Source organism: Ambystoma mexicanum, chromosome 11, assembly GCF_040938575.1.
Source record: "Ambystoma mexicanum isolate Mex_15411 chromosome 11, UKY_AmexF1_1, whole genome shotgun sequence".
Taxonomy (NCBI): Eukaryota; Metazoa; Chordata; class Amphibia; order Caudata; family Ambystomatidae; genus Ambystoma; species Ambystoma mexicanum.
This window is the reverse complement of record NC_090934.1, coordinates 1,235,884,885-1,235,898,141: the sequence shown is the minus strand read 5'-3', so window position 1 is coordinate 1,235,898,141 and position 13,257 is coordinate 1,235,884,885. Positions and strand designations below refer to the sequence as shown.

The 13,257-nt window shown below is 45.7% G+C and overlaps 1 protein-coding gene across 1 annotated transcript in view; it reads right to left on the bottom strand.

Annotated features, from left to right (window-relative positions):
• The window catches only part of HCN4 (hyperpolarization activated cyclic nucleotide gated potassium channel 4), a 1,084,393-nt gene that overhangs the window by 985,785 nt on the left and 85,351 nt on the right, over positions 1-13,257 (bottom strand). The window lies entirely within an intron of this gene.

Here is a 13,257-nt window from a genome sequence, read left to right as displayed (position 1 = left end):
ATAGCCTGGGTGAAACAGTAGACACACTCTTTACTCCCTAATGGTCGTTCCACTGTTTGTAGAATGAACGGTAAAAATATGATAACCTATGACCCTGAAGTCGTGGCTAAAAATCGGATTTTAAGGCAGTTAATAAGGAGATTCAAGATCACGCACTTTGATTGGAAAAACATGCTACTGCCTTACTAAAAAAAGGAAAGACGATTATAAAAATTGGGTCAGGGCATACAGATTCTCTATTCGAAATAAAGAGTGGCAGAGTCAGTAAGAGTTCGCGGTGGTAACAAGAAGTATCGTGCTCTCAGGTTGGATGCTGGGAACTTTTCCTGGGGCTCGGAGTGTAAGTAGGTGGTTAACATATTGCACGTTAAATATAGATCTTGATATGGTCACTTCTAAATTAATAGACACATCTTGGGGAGGGGATTGTTCTTCGTGTATTGGTAAAATGTGACTATCTTTTTAACATCGAAACAACATGTGTAGCGAGAGGACGTGTGTGGCGAGAAGACGGGTGGAGGGCCGACGAATGTGCAGAACGGACAAATCACTTAACTGCATGAAGTCCATATTATACCTAGAATGCATGGATCCTTTAAAAGATCATACCTCATATCACACCCCACGCTTACTCTCTCCTTACACCACCACCCAACTAGAACACAGAGATACTATGACACCATTCGGTATAACTGTTCTCATATCAACATCTGACGCCGCTCACTCCACATCACTCTATGTAATCACTGCTGGTCTCACACCCCCAGCCAGGCGTTCTCCTCAGGCCTTACGCTGCCACTCTCGGTCTGGATAATTCCTGTCAGATTCGAACACATACTCCTGACCTCTCAGCCACCACACCTACCGCTATGAAGCAGCTTCCACAGGAAATTTCGCACCAGCTGCACACATACCAGATGCGCACTCGCACCTATTGGACCCTCTCTCCTCCCTCTACTGACTAGAACTTCGGTTCCCAAGGGCGTTCAACCTACCAGCGCCTTCAGACCATACCAATGGTATATAAGGCGCTATATAAGTGCAAAATAACATAACATAACAGAATATGTATGATACACTGAGGAACGGTGACTCAAAAAAATGATGGTTCACGCTCAAACGAATGAAAAGTGAAGAACATGTTCCCCTTGTCAATGTCATTAGTGAAGCTGGGTGGTGCCACTTTAGTGATTCCAATTTGAAAAGGGGATGGGGATGGGCCGCTGACTAAGGTTGAGTTTGATTTTGTATTTGGCCTAGATGGTGTTGTTGGTGCAATTCGTAATTTGGAGCTATCCAGAGCCCTTGACCGACGGATTGGCTAACATGGGGCCTCATCACAAGTATGGCCGTGCAGGAACACATTGGCGGTAACAGAATTACTGCCACTTTTCCTGCACCATCATAATACGGGTATGGCCCTGGAGTGGAGCATTTACCTCCAGCATCATGCTGGAGGTAAATCCTCCCACTTTCTGCCGAAAATCGTCATGAATTGTGGAATTAACACAGCAGTAAATCCACCAGCGGTAATTCCACCACAAATCACATATATTGTTGTGGACACTATAAAAATGGGCATTAACTCTGCCACAGCCACTTGTAATCTGGTTGCAATTCCGCCGGCCCTAGTGACGGTAACGTTAATTCCGTGGGTGATATTCCAGCGGATTTACTGTCGGAATACCACCCAACTCATATTGCTGCACATAGTCCTTTAAGAAGATCCAGCGAAATGGGCATAGCTTCTACTGCTGTTATTTAATTCCATAACAGAATCAGGAGATATCCCGAGTTCTTGGAAGTCAGCGCACTTGATCCCTGTCTTTAAAAAAGGTGATTGTGGCATTATTGACAATCACAAGCTGCTGTCTCTCCTGGACGTGGCTGGAAAGGTTTTTGCGTCTTTCGTTCTTAGGGAAGTAGAGCAGTGGGTTGCCCAGGAAAGGAATTTAAGCATTTTTCAAACTGGTTTTAGACCCGGGCTATCCACTGTATATAATATTTTTTTGCTGAGCTCTCTTATAGAACAGACGGTCTAAATTTAACTGGGGTTTTTTGGTGGTAGAGGCTTATTTAAACCAGCGACCTATGTCTTTCAAATTTCTCTGGTGTCGCGCTGGTGTGTTAATTGGTAGGGAAGGACCAGTCCCCTCCTTCCCTTGGTTGCAAAATGAAGGGGTTTCAACACAATTGAAAACTGCGCCACCTCCTGTTATCGTTTTGCAAAATGATTATCCCACATTGTAGTAAGATTTGAGCCAATTTATTCATTGATAGCTCTAATTGCCCATTTTAACCATTGTTGACACATGTTTCAGCCTCTCAAGGGCCTTTTTCAAAACAAAAGATTAATCTCCAGGGCAAAATTATTGTACCAAAAGAATGTTATCATTTTCTCCGAAAAGTCACTTGCACAAAAAGTCATGGGTTAATCCCGTTATCTTCACGCTGCTATTCCTCGCGTCGGCGGGCAAAACTGTTTTGCCCGCCGATGGGTACAATAAATTTGCCCTGGAGATTAATCTTTTGTTTTGAAAAAGGCCCTTGAGAGGCTGAAACACGTGTCAACAATGGTTAAAATGGGCAATTAGAGCTATCAATGAATAAATTGGCTCAAATCTTACTACAGTGTGGGATAATCATTTTGCAAAACGATAACAGGAGGTGGTGCAGTCTTCAACTGTGTTGAAACCCCTTCATTCTCTTATAGAACAGGCAAGAACGAAAGGGCAACGTCCCCTTTATGTATCATATATTGATTGTACAGCCGCGTTCGATATGGTGAACTGGGGCAGGTTGTTGGTAAAATTGGAAAAATTGGGTATGTCCCCGCGACTGCTGTAACTTATTAGGGCTTTGCATTCAAACACAAGAGTACAGGTCCGGTTGAACAGCGTGGGCGATTTCACAAAGGAGATATGTACCTTCAGAGGCCTCAAACAAGGTTGCGTACTTGCGCCCATGTTGTTCAATCTGTACCTTACAGATTTGAAGGAGACTCTGGCTGCTATTAATAACTGCGCCCGTAAGGTGGGAGGACAGCGTGTAGTTTGGTTGGCGTACACGGAATATGTGATTATCGTAATCACACCAGGGTTGGCCTCATAGGTAGTGTAGCCGCTGTTTTTGATTATGTCAGGTGTAATGAATTGAAAATTAATATGAATAATACAACGTGTATGTCCTTCAGTGCAGATAAATGTAAAACGTGGAGGATACAGGCTGATGAAGGGATTATTGAAAGGGTGATGACATATACTTACTTAGGGTTTGATGTATATTCTAACAAAAGAGAAAGTGAACTTGTAGCTCCTAGAAGATGTAAAGCCTTTATTTCGATGAATCTGTTGAAACCCTACTGTCAAAAGACGGCTGGCTACAGCCTCTTAGGGATAATTACTGCATATAAGCAAAGAGAACCATGATACATGGTTAGGGAAAGTGGAAGGCTTAGTGTGGCATACATTGCTGGGGTTATCTGCTGAAACTGCAATAGAGGCAATAAGGCTAGAGCTTGGACTCACATGTATTTCTGCCATTTTTAAGATACCTTGTGTTTCTTTATATAAAGAAATGATGATCTCGGTAGGGTCTACTTTATTAACTCTGTTTAAGAAAGATTTTATTAATAGTGAGTCTGGGCCCTTTTTGGAATTTAAGATTAGTCACGAGAAATGTTTTGAAGCCATTGCTTGGACACCGACATGGAGGGAGGGTTGTGTAATCGTATTGCAGAAGCATAAGAAACATGTCAAGCTCTGAGATTGGTGTAGGAATAATGAACATGTTGGAAGGTTCAAAAGTTTAAGTGTATTCGCTCGAATGCAGTTCTTATCTAAAACCTCAGGTTTATATGTGTCAATTCCTGTCGTCTTCCTGTAGGAGAATATCTATGCAACTCAGAATGAACAAATTGGGGGTACGGGAGGTGTGTGGGCCCTGGTACAGTGTACCCATGGAGCTTAGCTTCTGTAATGTATGTAAAGATAAAGAGAAACTTTGACGTTTTCGGCACATAGTCACACAGTGTTCTATGCTTTAAGAAAGATATGCACTGCATTGTGTGATGATGTTAGAACAAACCATTTTTGGATCCCTCGTCTCTAGTCATCGTCTGTCCTTAAAGATGGCTGTGATCGTATTATGATTAGAGGTGCAGAAGCGATTGAATGAAATGGCACCATTCGCATATTCTGGGCAAAGTGTTGAACTTTAAGACTGAGAAGAAAGTGTTCAGGTTGGTGGATTACATCATAGAGAATGCTGGATATGCAAGTAGGAGGAGAGTTTTTTTAGAACATTATTCTGTACCGTTTTTATTTGGTTGTATATAATTATGGGTTATGAATGTGATGATTACTAATTAATGCTTTTTTGCTGTGTTTATGAATCTGTATTAATGTGTGAAAAGGTCTTGTAAATATAGCACACTAATAGATTATTTTAGAAAAGAATAGGCCCCTAAAAAAAAAAAGACTTCCAAACAACTAGAGACACCTATGCTACCTAGGTTCCAGCCTCTATGGGCCTTCCCTGAATAAAAGGACCCAACACAAAGACCCCCCAACAGCTCAATAATCATACACCACTGCAAGCCTCTGCTATGTAGGCTCCAGCCTCCATGAGAGCCTACGCTCTATGGGCCATGTCTAAATAACAGGACCCAACATAAAGCCTTACAAACAACTCAAGAAACATTGACCACTGCAAGCATCTGTTACCTTCGGCTCCAGCCTCCAAGAGAATCTGCACCCTATGGGCCATTCCTGAATAACAGGATCCAATACAAAGGCTTCCCAACAACTCATGAAACATATACCACTGCAAGCCTCTGCTACCTAGGCTCCAGCCGCCAAGATAATCAGCACCAGGCCTAAATAACAGGACCCAACACAAAGGCTTCCCACCAACTCAAGAAACAAATATCACTTCAAGCCACTGTTACCTAGACTCCAACCACCAAGAAAATATACACCCTATGTGCCATGCCTGAATAGGAGAACCCAATACAAGGGTTTCCCTACAACTCAAGGAACATACACCACTGCAAGCCTCTGTTACCTAGGCGTCAGCCTCCAAGAGAATCTACACTGCAAGGGCCCTGTTTGAAGAACAGGGCCCAACATAAAGCCTCCAAACAACTCAAGAAACATTGAATGCAGCAAGCCTCTGTTACCTAGGTTCCAGCCTCCAAGAGAATCTGCACTTTATGGGCCATTCAACTCAAAAAACATATATCACTGAAAGCCTCTGTTACCCATGCTTCAGCCTCCAAGAGACTCTACACTATTAAGGCCATGTCTGAAGAACAGGACCCAACATAAAGCCTGCCAAACAACTCAAGAAACATTTACCACTGCAAGTCTCTTTTACCTAAGCTCCAGCCTCCAAGAGAATCTGCACTTTATGGGCCATGCCCGAATAACAAGACCCAAAACAAAGGCTTCCAACAACTCAAGAAACATATACCACTGCAAGCCTTTGCTACCTAGGCTCCAGCCTCCACGAGAGTCTGCACCAGGCCTGAATAACAGGACCCAATACAAAGGCTTCCCAACAACCCAAGAAACATATACCACTGCAAGCCTCTGCTACCTAGGCTCCAGCCTCCACGAGAGTCTGCACCAGGCCTGAATACCAGGACCCAATACAAAGGCTTCCCAACAACCCAAGAAACATATACCACTGCAAGCCTTTGCTACCTAGGCTCCAGCATCCAAGAGAATCTGCACCCTATGGGCCATGCCTGAATAACAGGACCCAATACAATGGCTTCACAACAGCTCAAGAAACATATACCACTGCAAGCCTCTGTTAGCTAGGCTCCAGCCTCCAAGAGAATCTACACCCTATGGGCCATGCCTGAATAACAGGACCCAAAACAAAGACTTCCAAACAACTGAAGACACTACGCTACCTAGATTCCAGCCTCTATGGGCCATGCCTGAAGAACGGGACCCACCCCAAGGAAACTTCCCAACAACTCAAGAAACATATACCACTGCAAGCCTCTGTTAGCTAGGCTCCAGCCTCCAAGAGAATCTACACCCTATGGGCCATGCCTGAATAACAGGACCCAATACAATGGCTTCGCAACAACTCAACAAACACATACCACTGCAAGCATCTGTTACCTAGGCTCCAGCCTCCAGTAGAATATACGCTCTATGGGCCATTTCTGAATAACAGGACCCAACATAAGGCCTTCCAACAGCTCAAGAAACATATACCACTGCAAGCCTCTGTTAGCTAGGCTCCAGCCTCCAAGAGAATCTACACCCTATGGGCCATGCCTGAATAACAGGACCCAAAACAAAGACTTCCAAACAACTGAAGACACTACGCTACCTAGATTCCAGCCTCTATGGGCCATGCCTGAAGAACGGGACCCACCCCAAGGAAACTTCCCAACAACTCAAGAAACATATACCACTGCAAGCCTCTGCTACCTAGGCTCCAGCCTCCACGAGAGTCTGCACCAGGCCTGAATAACAGGACCCAATACAAAGGCTTCCCAACAACCCAAGAAACATATACCACTGCAAGCCTTTGCTACCTAGGCTCCAGCATCCAAGAGAATCTGCACCCTATGGGCCATCCCTGAATAACAGGACCCAATACAATGGCTTCACAACAACTCAACAAACACATACCACTGCAAGCCTCTGTTACCTAGGCTTCAGCCTCCAAGAGAATCCCTGCTTCTAGGGATGCAGCCTGCTCAAACACTCTGAACTTTACAGGAAAGTGCATTAGACAGCTACGAGACCATACCATTTTTATGTGTGCTACATAAATAGTGGCAATATGTATTTACAATTTGTGTATAAAGAGCATTTATATTGCCATACTATGTGCTCAATCGCCTCCAGGTGAATCTTGTGCAGAGGCAGAGGCACAACCCAAGGGGCGGGGGAAGATCTGGGGAGAACTGGCACAGAAGGATTGGGAGAGCAGAGACTTATTTACTACCCTACTGAATTAGAGGTGGTAAGATCTTCCTCTGATGTTGGGTGGTGGACTACTACAGAGCATGGGGCTGAAGTGAAACACTTATGTCACCCATTATGGTATAGGTGGAGACACAGTGGTCGAAATGGAAAGAATTGAAATGAGGGTCCCAGAAGAGCTGGGGTGGGTGCAGAATTTGGAGGAGGGGTGGGGTTCCGAGGAGGCAGAGTTCAGAGGGGCAGAGCTGGCAGTTGAACTCTGCTCAAAGGAAATGTTCAAAATAATAGTTTAAACATGGTGCCATTTCTTTCAGGCTGTTTCTTTCCAATAACTACGCTGGCAAAATATAAAAGGCGCTCACCTTTTAAATCCAGCAATCTATACTTGCAATATTCCCTGGAATATAAAATATCCAAATATGAGAAGTGCTTGGATGACAATTTTGTGTGGTCCTGTGGGTAGGCGTCAACACTGGGAGCATGCAACCTGTGTGAAATCCTGACAGCCAATCACTTGAGCAAGATTGTCGGCCTCAAAAACAGAAAAGGGGTGCTGTGTCTGTCCTCTGAAAAAAAGCAACATGGTTTGTGTACTTTTCAAGCCACATTTTATGAACATAAGGAGAAATATGGTAGGCAAAATGTGTACATTTGTGAAATTTCCCCCGGCTTGACTGAGAGACTACAAATACCAGAATCTTTGCTGGCATAGTTCACAGAGCCGCCAGCCTTGCATGTGTTCCGTCCGCGAAGCTTGAGGCTCGGTAATGTAATCTGTTCTGCGTGTGCTCACACATAGCCGATTCAATCACTGAGCCACCAGGCCAGGCCGGGGCTGAGGCAGGCCAGGTCCCAAGGTCTTGCCAGACATATGATGCCGGATCTCGGACCTGGCAAGAGCCAGCCCATTGGCCAGCACTGTGGAGACAGGTAACATAGCAATACTTAAAATAAACAAAGCTAGCGTGAGAGGAGCAAGAGCCACAGAAATGAAGCACCAAGAGCTGAGGACTGTAGTCAGTTCTGAGAAGGAAGTGAAGCGTGCAAGACGACATGGTAAACTCTCAGTCGAGAGGAGTGAAGCGCAATGGAAAGACGTCCACAGTGTGAAGACAAGGAGTTATTTGGGGTTGTTTTTGGGGAGGGAGTGGTGCACCCACTGAAGAGAAGACAAGAAATGATTAACGGGTCAGCTTAGGAGAAGACGAAAGTGGGGAAGTTGGAAAATGCCCAAAGGGGAGAGAGAATGGGGTTGAGTGGAAGAAATGTGTAGGGAGAAGTGATGGCTACGGCAATAATGACAAGTGTACCGTAGTATATGGGAGGCAAGCAATAGTAAAGTGGTGTGTTGGATTAAACAGGGAAATTAGGCACAAGGAAAGGGAGGGGGTTGGAGCATTAGAGGAAGAGTATAGTGAAAAGGTTCAGCGGCCAAATGAGATCTATTTGGTACCCCCAAAAAACGAATCCAAAAATGACGAGGCCAAAAACAACTAATTCTTTTGGCCGGATTTTGCGGGATCTTTACACTGTTTTTACATTGAATAGATGGGGGTGGGGTAAAGGAATAAAATAAGGTGGAGCGATGTTGGCGAGGGTGCGGGGTTCCTCCCCACCCCCAGCTTTAAAAAAAGAGAAAAATTGCAAACAAAATCCAGAAATTCAACCAATATGATTTGGTGTTTTGGCCCTTGTTTTTTATCGGCATTTCAACGTAGAACCGTCTATTTACAATAGAGTCACTGAAAAGACATAAGAAGTGACTATCAGGTAGGGCAAACTGAATGATTTATTTTGGTTGGGGACCATTGTGCGAGTCCTGGGGGGGGGAACCCTTGTGGAGATCAGCGGTAAACTGATTACATCCCATGCAGGAAAGGAAAAGCTTAAGTAAAGGTGGGAGAAAGACTGGTAAAAAAGCAACAGAAGATGGTGATATTAGAGGAATGGGGAAAGAAAGGGGGGGAAAGCGGGAAGAAACTAGAGGGTTTCGAAGCACCGCTGAGAGGAAAGAGTGACTGATTACAAGGTAGACCGATGTGGAAGAAGAAATAAACCCTGTGGGGGACCGTGAGGAACCAGGCGTAGAAAGCCAATGGAAAGGGAATATTGGAGAAAATAAGGCTCAGTGAAGATATGGAAAAGAACAGCTCTGCAGCGGGGTAGAGGGTAAAAACATACCAGCAAGAGTTGCGGGCGTCGCTGATGGGCAAAGGGGACTAGGTTACTATAGCCATGATCAAAGGGATACTGTAGGGATTTGGTATTATCCTGCATCCTAATGGAACCTAATGGTCAGTGTATTGATTGACAATGGAGTGTTAAGGGTTAGAATGTTTATGTGTGACTGGGGTTCTATGTGGTCAGTTGGGAGATGTAAGCCTACCTGGGAGGATGCAGGTGTATGTTGCCCTGAACCCAGATGTACCTGACATTATATGACCATCATAATGTACTGGAACTAAATAAAGACGTTACTGGAACTTCACCTGAGGTCATGGTCATCTGTGGGGAACAAGGAGTTCTACAGATACCTTCAGACAAGCAAAGCCTTGTCAAAAGGGATGAGGACAAATGACCGATGTCATGGGTGATAACTGTGATTAGAAAGCTCTGGAGGCAGGCATGCAAGGGAGGACCAGGCACACCATTCTAAGGGGAAAGAGCTACACGTGGGGCACAAAGAGAGAAAGAGGAAATATGATAATAAATAGTTTAAAGAAAGAGTAAAATCAAGACGGTTGAATAAATAAAGCTGCGGATGGAAAAGTGCACTGGAATGTGGGAAAGGGAGGACAGGGGAAGTGAGTGAGCAAAGCGGGTGGGAAGGCTCTGCCCGTGCAGAAGAAGAAGGAAGGGGGACTGTGGGATGTACAACCCTGTACAATGAGAGGGAGGTCTAGGAGACATACAAGGTTAGGGAAGAAAGGAGACATGCAGAGACCAGTATAATAAAGTGCGTGGGAAAGGTGAAATAGGGGCACTGACAAATAGAGATCTGGAAAGACGAGAGGGGAGATAAATGCCAGGTCAGAGCAGAGAAGGGGCTCAGGGAAACAAACTCCCTGATGGGATGACCCCCAGGTAATACATTCCCAGTCGGGTTTATGAGTGGAAACAAGGGGACCTACCTCCCTGGTGAGAGGAAGCAGAACGTTTCTTCCCTGTAACTCCTGTTCTCCAGCATTGGTATTTTTCATAGATTCACATGCTGTGAATATTCCCTGTCATCAGGCTGGGAATCCTCAGTTACCTTTTGATTCCCCTTGCCCTAGGCAAGAAGTACCTACATATTGTAGCCTAACACCCTTGTTATGGGTGTTTTCGGTCCCCACCAATGGGAACTCGAGTAGCACTAGACTAGACCCTCCTCTTCCCCTCAGATTCTGACCTCATGGTACTAGATTCCTTGGGGTGATAGAGGTGTTACCTGACAGGGTGAAAGGTGGGCACATGTAAATCTAGGAAAGATACCAATGCTGGAGAACATGAGTTACAGGTAATAAACGTTCTCCTTCTCCAGCATTGGATCTTTCATAGATTGACATGCTTTGAATAGACTATGTTGCAGTATGCAGATACCGGAGGTGCATACAGGGAAAATCCATAGGATACCTCACTGAACAGGTGCTGTAGGACTGCTCTCCCTGTCTGCACATCTTTGCCATGCTGCTTCTCCAGGCAGTAGTGCCTCATGAAAGTATGTTTGGCAGATGTCTGTGATCGGTACGCCGACCACCATGCCATCTAAGCCGCTGTAGCTCTCGTTGAATATTCATCTGGGGGAGCCTGGAGGGGCTTCTCCGCTGACTTGTGGCAGAAGACAATAGCTGACGAGATCCACCTTGCTATGCTTTGTTTGGATACAAAATTGCCTTTATTCGTTGGGCCATATGCTAAGAACAGTTGCGCTGACTTCGTGAAGGATTGTGTCCTGACTGACATGATATCCACCGGGAAGGTGAACTTCCAGGACGAGTTTCCCAGAGGTTTAGAGGTCATAGGTTCAAACGGTTTCTTCATGAACCCTTAGAACACGGTGTCGCGTCTCCATTCTGGCGATATCCATCTTACTGGTGGAAAACCTCTGAAAAGGCCTTTAAGGAAATGCTTTACGACTCTGTGTCCATGGAGGGAGATGCCTTTCTCCCGCCTGGTGTACCTAGAGATGGCTGCCAAGTGCACTTTATTGGATTTGTGGGCAAGGCCTTGTTTAGCTAGGCCTAGCCGGTATGGCAGTACCTCCTCTGGCGTAACCCGGAATGGGTTGAGTCCTTCCTGGTGTTGTTGGTATTGGTTTCACACCACTTGCAAAATCGCGTCCACTTTAGGCGGTATGATCTGTTAGTGGCAGGAGCTCTTGCCGCCGCTATAACCTGTCTACACTCCTGAGATATATTCAGGCTTACGAACTCTATGAATTAGTTAGTAGCCACGCCGTCAGGCCCAGTGATTGAAGTTCATGGTGCAGAATGTTACCTTTGCCTTGTGTTATGATGTCTGGTCAATTGCTGAGTCGGATGGGTTTGTCCCTGAAGAGCTAGACCACATCTGAGTACCAGTTCTGGTGGGGCCAGTCCTGTGCAATGAGAATCACCTTGCAGGATTACTGCTTGATCGCCTGTATCATTATGCGCATGATCGGGAATGGCAGGAACGCATTTGGGAAGAGGCCATCCCACAGAAAAGCTAACGCGTTTCCCATTGAGCCCTTTTGGGGCGTCCAGCTGGCATACCTGGCACACATTTTGCTGTGGAACGTGGCAAACAGGTCTACTGATGGCCGACCCTAGCAATGGCTCAGTGCCATGTCCGTTGAGCTTCCTTGGATAATGTCCTGGATCTCATTCCTCCCTGCTTTTACAGATAATACATTGTGATGGTGTTGTCTGTGAGGACTTTGACTATTTGGTTCTGTAGTATCGGCAGGAAAGATTTGAGTGCCCACCGAATTGCTTTGAGCTCAAGTACATTTATATGTAGGGAACACTCCCAGGGTGTCCATTGTCCCTTGACATGCAGTTGGTCCACATGAGTGCCGCACCCTTGGAGGGACTAGTCTGTAACCAGTGTTTTGCAGGGGTTGGATCCTGAAATGCTTTCCCTTTGCAGACATTGGCTTTGGTTGCCCACCACTGAAGCTGTGAGTGCAGCTTGAGAGGGATCCACACCTTGTCCCCCCATGATCCAGTAGTCTGCGTCCAGTTTTCTGCCTGGAACTCTTGTAGGCGTCTCATATGAAGTCTACAGTGCAGGACCAGTGGTGTGCATGATGCCATCGTCCCAAGTAATTGCATGCATTGATACACTGTTTTTACTTTGCTCAGTGTGAACGTCTTTAGCATGGCCACAAGGGTATTCACTCTGTCTCTGGAGGGACGCACCCTGGTTTCGTGGATGGAAAATCTGCCCCCAGAAATATGAGCCTCCTGGACGGCCGCACAAAGGATTTCTTGTAGTTGATGGCGAAACCCATTGTTTGTAATAGGCCCATTGTTGCTGCTGCTCCCTGCTTGGATGGGGACGGCACCAGTCTAAATAAGGATAGACATGGTGTCCCTGTTTGCGCAGGCTGGCTGCCACTGTTGCGAGGCACTTTGTGAAGGTGCACGGAGCGGATTTCAGGCTGAAAGGCTGGACATTGAACTGGTACTGTGATTTTCCAACCACAAACCAGAGTTATTTCTGGTGCCCTGGGTGGATGAATACGTGAAAATATGCGTCCTGGAGATCCAGGGGCGTGAGGTATTCGCAGTGCTGCATTGCTTCGAAGGCCTGCTGTAATGTGATCATAGTGAACTGTTGGCGCTGTATACATTTGTTCAACCTCCTTAGGTCTAGAATGGGCCTCTGTTTTCCATCTGGTTAGCGGACAGCAAAGTATTTGGAGTACACTCCCTTTCCCCTTGACCACTGACTCGGGAGAAGGCTGTGAAGTGAGGCATTTTGGTGCATTTTCTGGTGGGTTGTTCTTTTTTGTCGAGACAACCTTTCACTGCTGGAATCAAGAATGGTCATTTCATTGTTATAAGTCCCTCCTTCCAGACATGGTCGAGGATGGGAATTGAGACCACTGCTTTTCTCCTCTTACCCATATGGTCAAATAAAAAGCATTCCTTCTCATCCTCAGAGGTGAGGAGGCCGAACTCCTTGCATGCCCTCATGACTGTAGAAGGGAACCTTGTGATGTCGTCAGGGGGAGATGGCTTTACTGATTCCTCGTCCTGGGTGAAATCCATGTCCCAATCACCATCCCTTCTGGGAGTGGTTGACAAGGATTTGGTGTTGTGGGATTTGTCCGCAT